Genomic DNA, 16,287 nt, shown 5'->3' with positions numbered 1-16,287 from the left:
ATCTCCTTCTACATATACTTGTGCTTTCTGACTGCCAATAAGAAGCCCTATTATACCTTGCTTTTGTCTACTGTGTTATGCCTACCATTCCAAGGCAATAAGAAGGGAAAAGGATAGCTTTGCTCGTTGCCTTTTCATAATTACAAAGTCTTTAAAGTCACTCCTTTTGGATAAATATAGGTAGACAATGGCTAGCATTCAGTGAAACTGATGAATACTACACTGAATGCAAAATGTATATAGAGCAACAAAGAGAAAAATGTGGTGCTTCACACTGAAGCTTTCACATGCCTTCAGGGCTTTTGTGTTACTTTCTGTCTTCCTTGCTGAATATACATAACTTCACAAAGATCTTTTCAAAGACCTGCCAAAGAGGTAATTCACATTTTTATGGTGGGAGAGAACAAAATGTTTAATTCTAATGTTAAATGTATTCACCTCTGTCCCTGGCATCCACCCTTTCCTTTAAATACATTATTTTTTTGAGAATGTATGTTTTGATTTGAACTGCCACATTTTGCTTTATTTGAGTCGAAACATTATTGAGGTCTCTAGCCACACATGAAATCAGAAAGAGGGAAACATACTCTTAAGGTTTTGTCTCACTGGATTTGACAGAAAGGCTCTTTGTAGTTAATACCGTTATTTTTCTTTTCCAAGACCAGACCTCTAATTGCACCCATAATTTCTCTTATCAACACATCTGTATCCAACTGTGCTAACACTTTACTCACCTTCAACTTTTTTTTTGTTTGTTTTGTGAACATTTCTTTGTGGTTCTAAACAACATAAATTTGGTTTCTTCATCAAGAAGCTCATTTAGCTGCAGCTTGATTGCAAGTAATTTGCTGTAAATGCCTCCGTCTTTTAATTGTTTGTGCCTTTTTCTAATCTATAAACTGTAACTTCAGGCAGGTCATTTCTGTCTCACCATTTCCTTTTTGGAAAGGCATATCTAATAACTCACCTCATATCCTGTGGCTTTAGGCATCTGAAATCATATGAACAGAAGGGATAGACCATTGATTCAACTCCAAGTTCATTTGGAAAAAACCCTCCATAAAATCTCCTTTTTAAGAAATAGGAAAATAAAACTTCATCCATGAAATTTAGCTTGGTGGAAAATAAGTGTGCATCAGCATTGGTACAGAACTGACTCCCTGTTCTGTTTCCATAGCGTTTCATTGTGACCTCCAAGAGACATGAAATTCTAAGTGCCAATTTGGGTACTGCTACAATCCTTGAGTTAATCAGAGTCCAATGAATTTTATTATCACAGTTCTGCATTGGCACCATTTCCCCTACTGGAGACAGAATTCATGAACTCATTAGAGTCTCTGGTTTAAGTCAAGCCAATGCATAAGGCAGCAGCTTTTGCTTTTTTTATTTTTTTTTTTTTTCCCAGTAATCTCATTAGAAGTTCTACCAAATATGGTATCCATATCAAATCTCTTTAATTCCCCCCATCTAATCCCCTTTACCCCAAAGTGTAACATAAATGTATTAGTCAGATTAGCAGCACATTCAGGAGTAATCCCTTCCAAAACAAGAGACCTATGTGTATTTTCCCTGATCCCCAAACTTTTGTTTTGTATTAATTATTCTAAAGCTGACTGGCAGAGTGAATAATACTCTTCCCCCCTCTAGTCTGAATAGCAATTAAGGAATTTGCATTTTCTGCATCTTTTTTCTTACAAAATAAGATATTTTCTATGCATTTTCTGTTTAGAGCAAATGCCTGCTCTGACTCACTGAAGTCTGTGGCCAAGCTCACAAATGAATGTCTTCATCTCCATCTTAACTTTACGACACTTGCATAAAGCACAAACCACGCACAGGAGTACGGCAGCCTTGGGATGGGGAAAGGATGCCAAACACAGCAGCTTTCTTTCTCTGAAAGGTCCTTAGATGTATTTTCCAGCATGATCTCAAGACCATAGTTAGCTACTGCACTTGCCTGGTGGGGACCATGGATTCCACCTAGAGGAGTGCTGTTAACAAAAAGAATGGGAAGCATTTTCTAATTGTGGTGTTAAAAATTTAGAAAGTTTTTTTTTGGTGCCTTTAAAAAATTTCCTTTCCATTGTTTAAACCACTGAAAACACTGAGACTACATTGTGATGATCACATTCCCACAGCCAAACTCACATAAATGCCAACGAAAAGCTTTTAACCAGTCTGTGACAGCTTTCTTTGACAGACTTAGCAGATGTGTGCACATATACTCAGAGGGAAGGGTAGTAGACACATGTGTTGATGTATTGTCCTTTCTGAACTCTCTTGTCTATTTAGCATGTTTTCTTGCTGAATAAATAAAGGGAAACAATGTGATTAGACAGGTTGCGTGTTTTCATTAATGAATTAATTAATCCATTCATTTATTTATTTATGACATTGCTAATACTCAGCTATTTTGAGAAGATATACTGGATGTGAAGTTCTATTTCATAAACTGGGTGGCCGATGGCTTCTTGCATGACTGCAAATTATTGAAGTGCTTCAGAAACTCTTCCATTTTTCTTCAAAACCTTTCATTTCCATACTGGAAGCCTCACGAGTTTATTATACTTCAGTCTATCACATTAACTATGGAGAGACTTTCCTCTGGCAAAGCCAAACTGGCATGAAGTAATGCCAAGGTCCCTCAAATCAAACATATTCAAGTACTTAATTATGCCATTAAAAAAAAAAAACAATTAAAAAAAGGTTTTAAATCTGAGAAAGAGGTTAATTTTTTGTTAAAACACTTACTTTCCCACCCATACTTGCATGCACACAGACATGGAACAAGGAAGCAATTTCCAATTGCCTAAGTCCAGTTAGGAGAAGAAAACAGACAACTTCTTCCTAAAAGACTTGAGAGTGCCGAGTCCTGTTTTCAAATGTGATCTAACTCCTGGGAACCTAAAGGACACAGGAGTTAACAGGACTGATCTGCTAAAACACTTCTAAATAAGTAGCACTAGCATAGCATTTCTGGATGTCCCTTGGGGACAGAGCAGTGCAAGTGCCATTTGGAGACTTTATCGTAGGCTCCCAGATCTCATTTGCAGGAGGACTCATGATCTTCCATCAAGTGAAAATTCTGTATCACTTACAAAAAGTCCTTTGGGCTCCTTTACTCCTTATTTCCATCACAGCTACTGAAAAGCTGGGCTGGCTCAGAATGCAGAATAAGATATTTAGGACACTAAAAATATTAATTCTAGGAGTAAAGTATCAAGTCTTTCGATTTATGAGGCTGATATGGTTAATAACAGGAAAGACACCAACAAAATGCCACTAGCCTGCTGAGTGGGAACGGTGTAATACAGCATGGCCATATGGACTCAAGTGAGTAATTACATATGAGTAACCCATCTGATCTTTCATGTAGCCAGGCTTTTATCTCAGATAGTCCCTTTTCCCCTGCTATTACCAGCTTTTTGTTCTAATGAAGAACATCCTCCCCTTTCACCACCCTTATTATGTCTGAGTAATCATTATACACAGATAGAGGAGAGGGTGAACTCCTCAAAGCAGAGACATGCTGGGAAATTGTAAAACCTCCTTTTTACAAAGCCAGGACAACCTGTACAGGTCATTTGTTACCAAGGTATAATTCAAATATGTCTGTTTTTACTGGGAACTCCCACAAACTATCATGATTCACATGGTGAAGAGAGTGAAAAAATGCATTCTAAAAAAAAGGAAAAAAGCAAAGCAAATCCACATGTCCTTCTTTTGGAATGACATATTTCATTAAAAAGTATAGAAAGAAAGCAAGAGACTTGTATTTGATCATTACATTGATAGACTCACTGGTCAGCTCAAGGAAAGGGGGATAATACTGGACTATGTAGGAACCTCATATTTTGAAAATACAGAGTATATATCCCACAGTGGAGGCATAATATCTCATCATGAATTACCCTCTTGTCTTTATATCTGTACTGAAAACTCAGAAATAGCTTTAAATGTGAAATGAGTGTTTAGCTCTCAAGCAGATTATACTCAAGAGGTAGAGGCAAAAGAACAGAATTACTGAGTTATGATCTGAAAAACATAATTAAATATGGAAAATAAACCAGAAAATAAGAAAGTAGATTGTGTTTTCCAGGAGAAAGTGACAAAATTCTACTCTTGTTAGCTTTGTGGAACTTCATAAAAAAACCAGAAAGGTTTGCTAATGTTGACTTCAGGCATTTCTATGTCAATCACTTGTTTAAAAAGAGACAAAAGGGAAATGGCCAGATCAGAGTACGGGGACATTTAAACAAGGGAACAGATGCACTTGTTAATTTCAAGTGGGGACAATACTGGAATAATTCCAGGTTGACCTGAGTCAGAGGAAATTTCTCTAATATGAAAAGGAGATTGAAAACAGGCGCCACTACTGTCAGTAATAGCTTGCTTGTGGTTAATCTTTTAATATTCACAGGAGCTATTCCAGTGTACCCCTTCCTAATGGATGCTACAGAAACATGAGCGATTACAGTTTCATACCACATGTGATATCAAACCATGGCCTCCTGGGAGACTTTACAATGTGTAAGGTGCCCAAACTGTGTGCAATAAAGAACCTGACACACCTCAGAGTCGCGTTGGCTTCTGGCTGCAGACACAGAAAGTACAAACATGCAGGAGTGTCTGCTATGTCCATTTATAAACTGATTGCACCATGCTGACACCAAAATGTTTAAGATGGTTTGCTTGATTCTTCTAAGCAAAAAGTAATTTTACTCACTTGCTCATATCTGATGTTGAACCCACACACAGGAATCAGTTGGACATAGCAAATCTGACTAAAAGAGAATTATCCTAAAAAACTGTCTAGGAAGTTCCAGACACACTAACAGATCTCTCACAAACTCCTCTCTGTTGCTCTGAAAAGAGATATTTGCTTAGACTGAAGGCAAAGATGGGCAAAATTCCACTCTGTGGTCCAAAGCATAATTTTTTGTGAATTTGAATGAGATGAAAGTTTGCTGTGCTTTTAGGGAAAGAAAAATGTCAACCGTTTGACTAAAAAAATGAGCTCTTTGCAGCAAACCCTCATTGCTTTCTTTTTCTGTACACAGAAAAATTCATCTCCTTTATACACAAGAAAGGGTGTTAAGAAAATGTATTTTTTCATTTCTCTGAAGGTTTAAGTTCCCCATGGAAGACAGTTTTTCCTGTGTAGCTGTAGGTTTTTGAAATCTTGGAACCAATTTTTTTTTCTCAGTTCGTAGCTTGTAGCCATATTAACCCCATTAAAATCTCTTTTTCTTCTCCAGATTGACACTGGAGTATCTCTGACAGACAAAGTCTAGTACCTGCACCTGGGATTAGTTCCATTTACCCTGTGCAACAACACAAGCTCTTGTTTCTTGGGAAGGCAAAAGACAGTCTTCTGATTTGCTATGAAGTTATTAATGTTGCTTGATATTTGCTTTGACAGCTACTCTGTACCCTCTTTAATCATCTTCATCATGGTTCACAGCTCTTTTTTCCCTTCATTTCACTTATGCCGATGCTTCTTAGGGAAAATTGCAACATACAACTTGATAAATCTTTCCGCCCTTCATGTATTTTGCCCCTTTGTCTTAACTTTCAAACTTTCACTCTTTCACATTTTTTTTCCTAGTCTTCAATAAGAGAACAAAGAAATATTCCAGATACTGGAGTATAGTATTTTAAAAATATTCTGACTCTCATGGGAGAAAATTAGTGTGCAGCTCACGTCCACTCAAAAAAAATTTGGTTATGCATTAAAAGAGCTCCTTCAATCCTTGAGAAAACTTTTAAAATTGTATTGTGAACATTAGTTGCCTGTCTTTATTGTATTTGGCTGCCTTTCCTTTGAAGTTAATGATAATACTTAGAGGAGCAACCTCTGCTACATGGGAGCTGTCTCCTCTCGTGATACTTTTTTTGAACCATTTCCCGCTTTGTCACCTGTATTCCATTTCCCAGAACACACTGTTCTCTGTGAAGCTGTAGCTGTGTCTGCCTTGTCTGCTGTCAGTCAGGCTCCTGTTTCTGCCTGCCAGGGTGCAATGCAGGACTACAGATTCTCTGAGGAATGTCTCTGCCATCCAGAGCTCCCCCAACAGTCCTCAGCTGCTGCCAGAACAGGGGCACAACCTGGTTTGGAACTCCATGGCCCAGTTTGGAGATTGAAGAAACCTGCACCACTCTGGGGGATTCATGAAAAAAAAGATCAACCAAAGAACATCACACCCTAAAAATAAAATTTAACTAAAACAAGAAAAGAGAAAAATTCTCCAATTATCTGTCAGGTATGTGGAAAATACTGTTGTACTTAAAGTTTTACAAGAGGCCCTGACATCAAATTCTTGGGATTGAAATTCTGTTTCTCTCAATCACATTAAATGCATTCTTTTCATGTCAGTAGATTGTACACATCACAGAAAAGAAATGGCTCTTGGTATCTGGCTCTTTCAAAGTCAGATGATTATGATCAAAGTTTAGCATCTCAGTGCCTTACAGGGAAAATCCATTTAGAAATATAACAGGGGAAGCAAGAGCAGAGCTACTCCACTTTGATTTCCAGCTAGGGTATATCTAGGAACGGAAAACATGCAGGAATGGTCTTTTCCTTGTTTTTCATTGGCTGTAATATTCATGAGAGGGTCTCAAGGTGGCTGCTTTCCCCACACAGATACCCTTTATGTCTCTGCTCAGAGAAAAACAATATTTAGCATTTAGGAAATGCAGAGCTTTTATAAGGTGACTTTCTCTCTTTAAGCAAAATCTCCCTGTCCAGCTTTACCCTGCTGCACATGACAACAGTCTCAAGTTCAGCTGCTGCAACATCAAAACCCACCTGAGACACTGCAATCTCCCAAACACCTCTCTGTATCACAGCATCTGACTCTCCCTAATTAATTTTCTTTGTTGTATGGAGAGCATCCAGGAGCTAATTGTTCTGATGAGACAGATAAACCATCAAAGGATGTTTTAAAATGTGGCACGTTGACAGTCCTGCAGCCTGAAGCCCACCAGCATTCAGGCAGCCTGTGCCAGGGAAAGGTGGTCCTTGGGGCCTCGTCAGGTGTCTGAGCACTGCCTCAGCAGCTCATCTTTGCAGGGCAGGAAGAGCTCGGTGTGTATTTTGGTCTCCACAGTTTTACCTCCTTAGCTGAGGCTGCTGACAAGAATGCAAGTTCTCCCAGTGGAAGGAAACAGGGTCATATCTGAAGTGGTAGATGATCCCCTGATCTTTTACCTTCCCCCCTCTGAATTTCATTCCTCTATCCCTTGTTCACTCTGACTAATTTCAAATAACTCCAAAGTGGATGTTAGACAGTAATGAGTTTTAGTAAATGGCAGGGTGGATGGATTTGAATTCCTGACCCAAGAATTAAAAATCTCCATATGTTACCTGTGCATTCAGGATTTGTCTGTGTCTCACCAAGAGCACAGCAGATATCTCTGATTTCTGATCAGGTCCTTCCACTTAACAAAAATAACAACCTCAGCCAGAAACAGGAGGCAGTCAAGCCCCACTACCTGATGCTTAAGTTTTGTCTCTAGCCTAACAGAACAAGAAAGTAATGTAGGAATCCATAAGTACAATTCAAGTCACTATATATTTATTTCCCTTAAAAAGATTGCTCACAAGATGAGCAACAGAAAATGTAACAAATTGAAAAGCAAAGGAGAATGAGAGATTAAGGCAGTACGTAGGCACATATTCACTGGGTTTCAAGTGACTTCCACAGATGCACAAGAGCTGTCACGAACAGGACTCCTCTTTGAAATGAGGTCTTGAAAAAGAGAAAAGTGGACAGAAAGTTAAGAAAATGTGGTAAATTTTTTAAACTGTCTTTTAAACTATCTGAAAAGGAATCAGAAACAGAGAAGAAAAGTGTCAGAGAAACACAGGAAACAGGTGAGAAATAAGCTGTGCTCAATATTTTAGAAAAGAAAAAAAGCAAGGTCACAGTGGCATGTGTAGAGATGCAAAGAGAAGATGAAGCTCTGTGGGGAAAGCTGCTGGAAACCACAACACAGACAAGACAGAGCAGCCTGGCAGAAAACAGGAGCCCTCATGCTCTGCAAAACAGCATGTGCCTTCCCCATCTCCTCTGCTCCCAACACTGAGGGACTAGTCTCAGTTCCCAACCTTTGAAGGAAATGGAGGCAGAAAATTGTAAGCAAAATGCCTTTGTGCTCTGTAGAATTAACAGCAAGTATCAAGACAAAATTTTCTCCTGCCCCTGGCTGTCAGCATTTTTCTGGGATGGAGGTCCGTGGTACTGTTTTGATAACAAATCTTGTTGATATGGGTACAAAGGAGGCTCTTGGAGGTCAAACACCACCTTTGGAAATGGAGCGACAAGTTTACCAGACTAACAATGTTGTTTTTGTTGTTTGACCTTAAACAAAACATGAAGCTTGAAAGGTAAAAGAAAAGGAGAGTTACAAACATGAACTGAAACAAGTATTTCCAAGTTTTATTTAAAATGCAAACAGAAAAAGTTTGCATTTACACAGAAAATAATTGCATATGAACAAATAAAACCCAATCAAACCAAAAGCTGCTATTAGAACTGCAATGGGGGAAGTAATCAGAAGAGATATATCGCCTGTCACTTAGTGTTTCTATAATTCAGGCCAAGTAACTGAAATGATCAGCCAGTCCAGCCTGGCTGGAAAAGCTATTTTCCTGTGTTAGAGCTCAGATTTTATTTTATGTTATTTTCAGTAGTGTTGATGGAAGGAGATGAACAGATTAAGTTTCACCTATACTGCAATAAAGATCTGTGGACAGAATTTATCTCCAGATCAGAGCTCAGGGTCAGACTTGGAGGCACAATGTACAGTCAGTGAGGACGGTGACTTTGGTGGCCATCACCAAATGCCAGCAGCACACCCAGCACCTCTCAGTATTTGGCCTTATGCACAGAGGTCTGAAGTTAACTTTTGGTCAGATGGTTCTCTCCCAAGGATTTTCACTGAAAACATTGTCACATGCTGTGTGAGATTATATTCTTAACATGTTCTTTTATCCTTGTGTGTTAGAATCCTTTGCAGTGGGGCAAACACCACATCCCTGAAATAAAAATACCTAAAAGATAAAGAGAGAACCAATATGAGAGAAAATGGATACTTGTAAGGAGTTCTTGAAAATGGTATTTTCTCTCCTGTCTTTTAATTATATCTTTCCTTTCCAAATAGGGACAAAATATTAACATTTTCTTCATTCTTTTCCCTTCAGCTGCAATTTTCAAAACTTTTCAATTCAATGTTTACTCAATAATGTTAATTTTGACATACATTTCAAAGCACATTTCAAAAATCAAAGGTCATTGCAAAGTAAAACTTCAAAAAACTTTGTAAAAAAAACATCTTCAAAGCTTCCTATTAGAAATAATGACATTTCAGCATACTTGACACAGCACTGGATTTTGTGAAGTCAAAATGGAAAGATGTTCTTGAAGCATGTTTGGAAGTTGACTATAATATTCTCTCTGAATTTGAAATACATAAATCCGCAATGATATTTTGACCAGTTAGCCTGGTAGCAACATGGGACATTGCTCAGGATTTCCCTTCCAGAAAGAAGAGTTTGCTGCTAAAATCTGAGCTCAGGGTTGTCATCTCCATGTCACTGTGAGGTGAGGGGACTTGCCCAAGGCCATGGTGAAAGTCAGAGCTGAAGGTTGGTAAGACCTAGGTGGGTCAGATGTTGATCTCACAATCAGACCATGGTTTTCCTCCATGGGAAGCCATGGAAAAGAAGAAGAACTAGTTGTCCACATAGTTTAGAAGGAGCCTGAAAGTCTCATTATGATGACAGCAATTTCTTCTGGCAATACTGCATGAAACTGGAAACACGTCCACACATGATGGGGATAACATCCCTGTTTTGGAGATTTTTGCAGCTTGGAATTTGGGCATGCTAAATGGAGGAATTTTCCTTATGACCATGGGGCTGACCAGAGGGGCCAAGAGGGTGGGCAGGAGTAGTTACTGGCCTGGTTTCTGTTGTTTACCCATTGTCAACACAAATTTGCTTACAGATCACCACCCTGTTGGTTACAAAGTCTGCAAGTACTCTTTAGTTCTTCTCCCTTTTTCAAACCTGGAAATGTATTCCACATCGACGTCCTCCCAGCCCGACTTGGTAGCGTTCTGTTTATATGATAATGATGAGATACCGCTTTCTTTTCACAAGCCAGAAGCCAGGTTTCTTTTCCATTCATCCATTATAGAGCGAGAATAAGAAAATGAATACTCTCATATCCATTATAGATATCAAGAGACTGAATCTACCTTTTTTATTCCAAGAGCTAGGGATGACTACATAGCTCATGAATTACAAAGCAATTTTGAGACACAACAGCAGCAGAAACAGTAGTAGCGTTTGGCACAATGTACCGCACAGATGTGGTATCCAGAGATTGAAAAGGAAAGGGAATTTCTGTCTATTTACCCATCCATCTCGTTACTGTGTGGCTTTTACTTCCAATGTGGGAGAATAAAATCTTTTACATGCTATTTTTTCCCTGCAAACTCCAGTTAAATGCTGTTGATTTATGAAGCCTATATCAGTGGCATAAAATATAAGTATGTCACAGAATTTGAAGAGGTATGTTCAGACAAATATGCTGGAATACCTGAATCTGTGAATTAAGATGCATAGTATAAAAATAATAAATATGTTGTTACCATAAATTAAAGCTGTAAAGATTTTTTTTTCGTACTTGGTTGGCGAAGGGAGCTATCTCTCCAGTGTCAAGATTGAACTGCAGGGCACTAATAAAACATGACACAAATAACAAATAAATTTCCTGCGTATTGAATGGTTTGAGATTTATTGAGGTCTCTTATACCAAGATCTATTGGGAGTTGTATAATCCAACATATAAAATTTATAGCTAGGAGATAAAATGTGGATAAAATAACCATTGCCTTACAATATTATTTCAACTCTTGCGTCTAATTTGAATATTGTTTAAGACAAAACATGCAGCTTTGGTGGAAAAAGGCATTTCCACTGAGTGAAAGTCATGACAGTACTTTGAAACTGAATTACGAAGAGAGAGTACATCAAGTTTTCCTGACGTTTTATAAGTACATAGATTTACATATAAACTAGTAATCAACTCTCTTTAAGCTGCATAGGGGTTTTAGTCATTTGTACACATGTATTTTTTTTTCCAGTTTTCAACAGATAACCACTCCTCTTAGCACATTGTTTAGGTATTCTATCTTGACTAATTTAAACTGTATGGAGCAGATCCTCGGCTGGAGACACGGCACAGTATTGTACTGATTTATGCCATCTTTAAATCTGGACAAGTTCAGCTCTGAAAATAAATTCCAACTAACCTGACTGCATGGATACAAGTGTGAGTAGAGACTGTAGCTATGATTCTGTTTTCATTCATGGTAGTGTCAGCTCAGAGATAAAGCAATGACTTCCATGTTGGCTTGAATGTAAGCCAGCCAGGAGGAAAAAAACAATCCATTTTTTTTGACCTAATCTTACCTCTGCTTTGTTCTGTGCTGGTGAAACTGCACTGACATGAAGTTGTGATCACTCCCTATTTATACACAGAAACAGGGATGACTTCATATTTAATTCCACTGTTACATTTTGAAAAATTTGCCACAGCAGATGTCACATTTTTCAAAACTTCATTATCCTTGACACTGTCAATTTAACTCAAAAAAAACCCTGCCCCTTTTTCAAAAAACATAACATAATTTTTTGAGAATATTCCCATATGGAAAATTTGGACATGGGAGATTGCTACCAGCAAAACTGAACCTTTTACTAGGAAAGTTTTTCAGGAAAGAAGAAAGGAAAGATCCTACTTCCCAGTAAATTTAAAGCAGGTCTCTCTATTCTCAGATTTTAAACTGTTCTCCTTTAAAGAGATCCTGAAAAATACTGTCACCCACTGAAGAGATCGATCTTCCTTTCCCTGCAACATATTTTTTTTTTTTTTTTGTAAAGGGTTCCACATTAAGTTAAGGTGCTCTGGAAATCCAAACTTTCCCTGGAAGCCCAAAGAAGCTGGACAGTTGCAGCGATGCAACCTCCCTCTATGCCATTAGACCACTATTCAGAGTTTTCAGTGTTGATTTCCAGAAGTGAGAAGCAGAGAAAACAGCCTCAACTTGTGACAGGAAGTATAGCTTGACTACCAGGAAAAATTTCATCATGGAAAGGGTTGGCTAGTGCTGGAACAAGCTGCCCTTGGAAGCAGTGGATTCACCATCCCTGGAGGTATTTAAAAGATGTGTAGATGTGGCACTTAGGGACATGGTTTAGTGGCAGTGCTGGGCTGACTGTTGGACATGATGATTTTAGAGGTCTTTTCCAACCTAAATGATTCTATGATTCTCTTCTACCCAGGTGGGTTAACAACATTAAATAGCTGTTTACCTAGATATTTATTTATCAGAAAGTTGGCACTTTAGATTATTTAGCAAAAAACTACCAGCAGCTGTCAGAGGTAATGGTGTGTTTAGTGTTTACTTTGAATCCAGATGCAATCATTGACCTTGAGGTGAAAGGCTCAGCAATTTCTTTCTAAGTATTCTCAGCCCTATCGGTTACACAGTTAAGGTAGGAATCTTAGAGAGTTTCTTTACAGAAACTGTCCCAGAGATTTAATGCCTAATACTTTCTCTGACCGTTTTTACTACTCTAACCTTTCTCCTCTTATAGGCTTAGGGAGCCTGCCCTTCTGAGTGCTATAAATTAGTATAAGATTCTCCTTTTTGCACGTACATTCAGACACTTATTTTTAGTTTGTCAGTTCATGGGTTGCTTAGCAGAGACATGATTCCATACCTGTTAAAACAATGGATTGAAGAGTTCCTTCTGTTTTTCTTCCCTAAATAGCATATGTGGAATGCAGGAGACTCTAACCCAGCCATGCACATCAAACCATCCCCAAAGTCATGTCCTCTGGTGAGCTCAGAGGTACATAGGCCTTTTTTGCCTTTTAGGTATTTGGTAACAATCTAATGTAATATGGTAATGTTCATCTTTCTGACAAAGAAATTTACCTTATCTGTTTGGCCTGCTTTTATCTGTTTAATATTTGCCCCATGTGCAGAGCAGTGCAAGGACAATTTGGCAAATAATCTGCTGCAAAATCAACCCTCCACTTTTGGATGAAATTCCCACAGTATGGGGGAATGGTTTGCCCACAGTATTCCCTGGGAATGGTCTAAATACTGTCAGCCATGTGTCAGGTGTAAGCTTTTCAACCTCAAGGGCAATAATTTGGGCCAGAATGAAGGGTAGACCATGATGGTTAATGGAAGTGGATGATTTTGGCAACTGGGGTGTCTCCTGTCACTCTGAGAGTGAGTGCATTTTGCTGCCTCTGTTTTGTTATGCCTTTTAATTTATCTGTGTGCAAAGTGGGTTTGGTGCTTATACTTACCTGACCATAAGGAGTAGTGTTTAGACCTAATGAATACAGGCTTTTTGAACTCCCTGGATGAAAGAAACTGTAAGTGCAAATTATCCTCTTGTCTATCCTCTCTGAAGTCTAACCTACTTTGATGTGATTGTGATCTATGTCACTGTGGTGTGTATTATAGGAGGGGTTCTCGCAGCGATGAATGTAAGTAGAGCTTTGAATAACACCAAGAAACTCATGAATGTCTAAGTTCAAACACAGGATGGAAATTGTTATTTTAGGCATAATTCCAGGCTTTAGTTAAAGTATCTTTAATTTTTAAATTACTTGCTCTCCATTTACAGCTTTCATATCATCCTTGACTCATTAGAGGCCAGACCCTCATGCTGGAATAGATCATCAGTATTTTGCTGACACCAATAGAACCTTTGTGATTTGTGCTTCACTGAGCACGTAGGCCAATGAGGGGTACTCAAAAAACACAGCCTGGGGCTGTGCTCCATTGAGTTGGTCAGGAAAAGTGATGTGAACAAAAACTGACAAATATGAAAGCAGAAATTCTTTAATTTTATACTCTTGCACTTATAGGGTAACTGTATAAGTTAATTAAACCATCTCTCGATTTGTATTGCCGTTCACTTTTGACCTTTGCACTAGGAGTGCTTTGAGGAGCTGTTAGCAATTCCTTACAAATGTATTAATATAAATATTATAAATCTAAATATTTGAGAAAGAATTCCTATAATTTTTCCTCTGCAGCTGACCCAGTTTGAGTCAGTCATGCAAGCAGGTGAGCAGGTTTGCTCAGGTATGGCTATCTCGATTCCCTCGCTGCACTCTGTCTGTTCAGTTAGTGCTGAAACACCACATTCCTGTGGGTTCCTCTCAGCAGGAATAGTATTGATTTCTGTTGAAGGGTTTCTACTAGGAGAAAACAAAACAAAAGCTTCCCTTTTTCTGGTCCTACAGTGAAAATTTAATGGGGAACAGAGTTTCCAGCAGTGGAAAAGGAAGGGAAAAAGAGGCAAGAAAAGAGGAAAAAGCTGAAACATTCAGAAAATGTACAGGATGCACAGAGAGAAGGATGGATGTCAGAAAGATCTATCAGAAAAATAGTTTTTCAGTTTCACCTCTCCCAGAAGTTCATTGGCTTGGAAGAACTGAGGTCCTGGCAAACTGCCACCATAGATCTCTCACATAAATGTGCAGGAATTCTCATTTTTTAAAATCTCCAAAACCTTGATGGAAACTCCCCATATTCCTTCATGATTACATTGTACCCCTACATTCACCTTCCTACACAGTGAATATTGTGGCAATGCAGGAAGCAAGAGGAGGAGAATAGCAGCTGGGACCAGAAAATCAAACTCCATTCAACACCTGAGCTGGGTGTTCCTTCTCACTCCTGTTTTCCAAGCAGTAGTTGATTGACTAAAACCATTCTGCTTAATGCCCTGTCTTGTAATTATTTTTCAAAATTAGTTTTCAAAAATTCTTGCCTTGATGGAAATGATGGGAAGGCAAAATATACCTACCTATCCATGCATTTTCATTTCCAACTAACCTCCTTCCACCTTCATTTTAAACAAGAGGGACTTGCACTTCATCCCTCTAAAGTCAATGGCAAGACCACAACTGATTTCAGTGGAACAAATGTTTTCAGTTGTAACAGAATACTGATGATACTTACTATGTTATTAAGCTGTTGCATTCCATCCACCTTATGAAGCATTTTCTTACTATATTTTCTGTTGCACTGAATAACTAATTTAATCTGTTTAATATGTAATTAAACACATCCTGAAACGCATAAATTATTTCCCTTGATATTCCTACATTTGAAACTGTTTTTTTTTTCACTGCCAAAACATTTTTATGCCATTTAATTTTGTTTTGCATTATCATTACATTTAGCATTAGCTTGTATAAAAAACACAGCACACCTGGTTTTAAGAAAAATAAGACTCAGTCAATGATAAGAACATTTTTTTTCCAGAATAGTTCATGAGGGGATGAAGGATAATTTTCCAGCATAGTCTCAATTCTAATTACAATAGGAGGCATCTCAAGTGTTCAGCCCTTTGGTTTCAATGCATGCTCTAAGGATTGCACTTTGGTGCAGAACCTGAAATACCAATTTTCTGAAATAAATAAATAAAAAAGTTCCTTTGCTTGGAAGTAGTCCAGACAAGAGTAAAGGAGTCTGAAGCCCAGACAATACTCTTTCCACCTTCATTGCTGCCCATTCTCAGGATTTGTAAGCAGAATCTGGTTGGGTCACACCAGGTAACAGACACGAGGCTTTTCTTCAAGAAGCATAATTTAGGAAGTGGTTTTTTTTTCATACAATCCTCTATTCCTGGCCATTTTTGGGACAGGATCCAGCTAGGCTATCAGAATATTTAGCCTAATTTATGTATCCTTAAGAGACATCCTACCACAAGCAGTGACACAAATAGCCTTGAACAGTGCCCATTCTGGAGTGAACTGGAGCATTTGGTGCTTCTGAAAATCTATACCACTTGTTCTGATACCTAGAGAGACCAAAGAAGGAGTTCAAGTCTGAATAGGTAAGACTTTGACTGTGACTCACTGTTTCATCACCTTCAACCACCACCACAATGCCAGTAGTGCTATTTTTTTGGGTTTTTTTTTGTTTTTTTGTTTTTTTTTTTTTTGGTGTTGTTTTTTGTTTTGTTTTTTTTTTTGGTGAGTTGGTAGGTCTAAACCCCTTTTAGATAAAGTGATATAACTTCCTTCATCAGACAGGGGGACTAGGCTTGTGTTGTTCTGCATTAGCATATTTTGCATCTCTGCTAGCTGGCTATTAATTGTGCTAACCATTTTGTTTAATATTAGGCCAAAAAGGCACTCCTCCTGATATGCCATTTAGGTTAAATGCATTCTC

This window comes from Poecile atricapillus, chromosome 1 (assembly GCF_030490865.1).
Source record: "Poecile atricapillus isolate bPoeAtr1 chromosome 1, bPoeAtr1.hap1, whole genome shotgun sequence".
NCBI lineage: Eukaryota > Metazoa > Chordata > Aves > Passeriformes > Paridae > Poecile > Poecile atricapillus.
Note: the sequence above shows the minus strand (reverse complement) of the source record.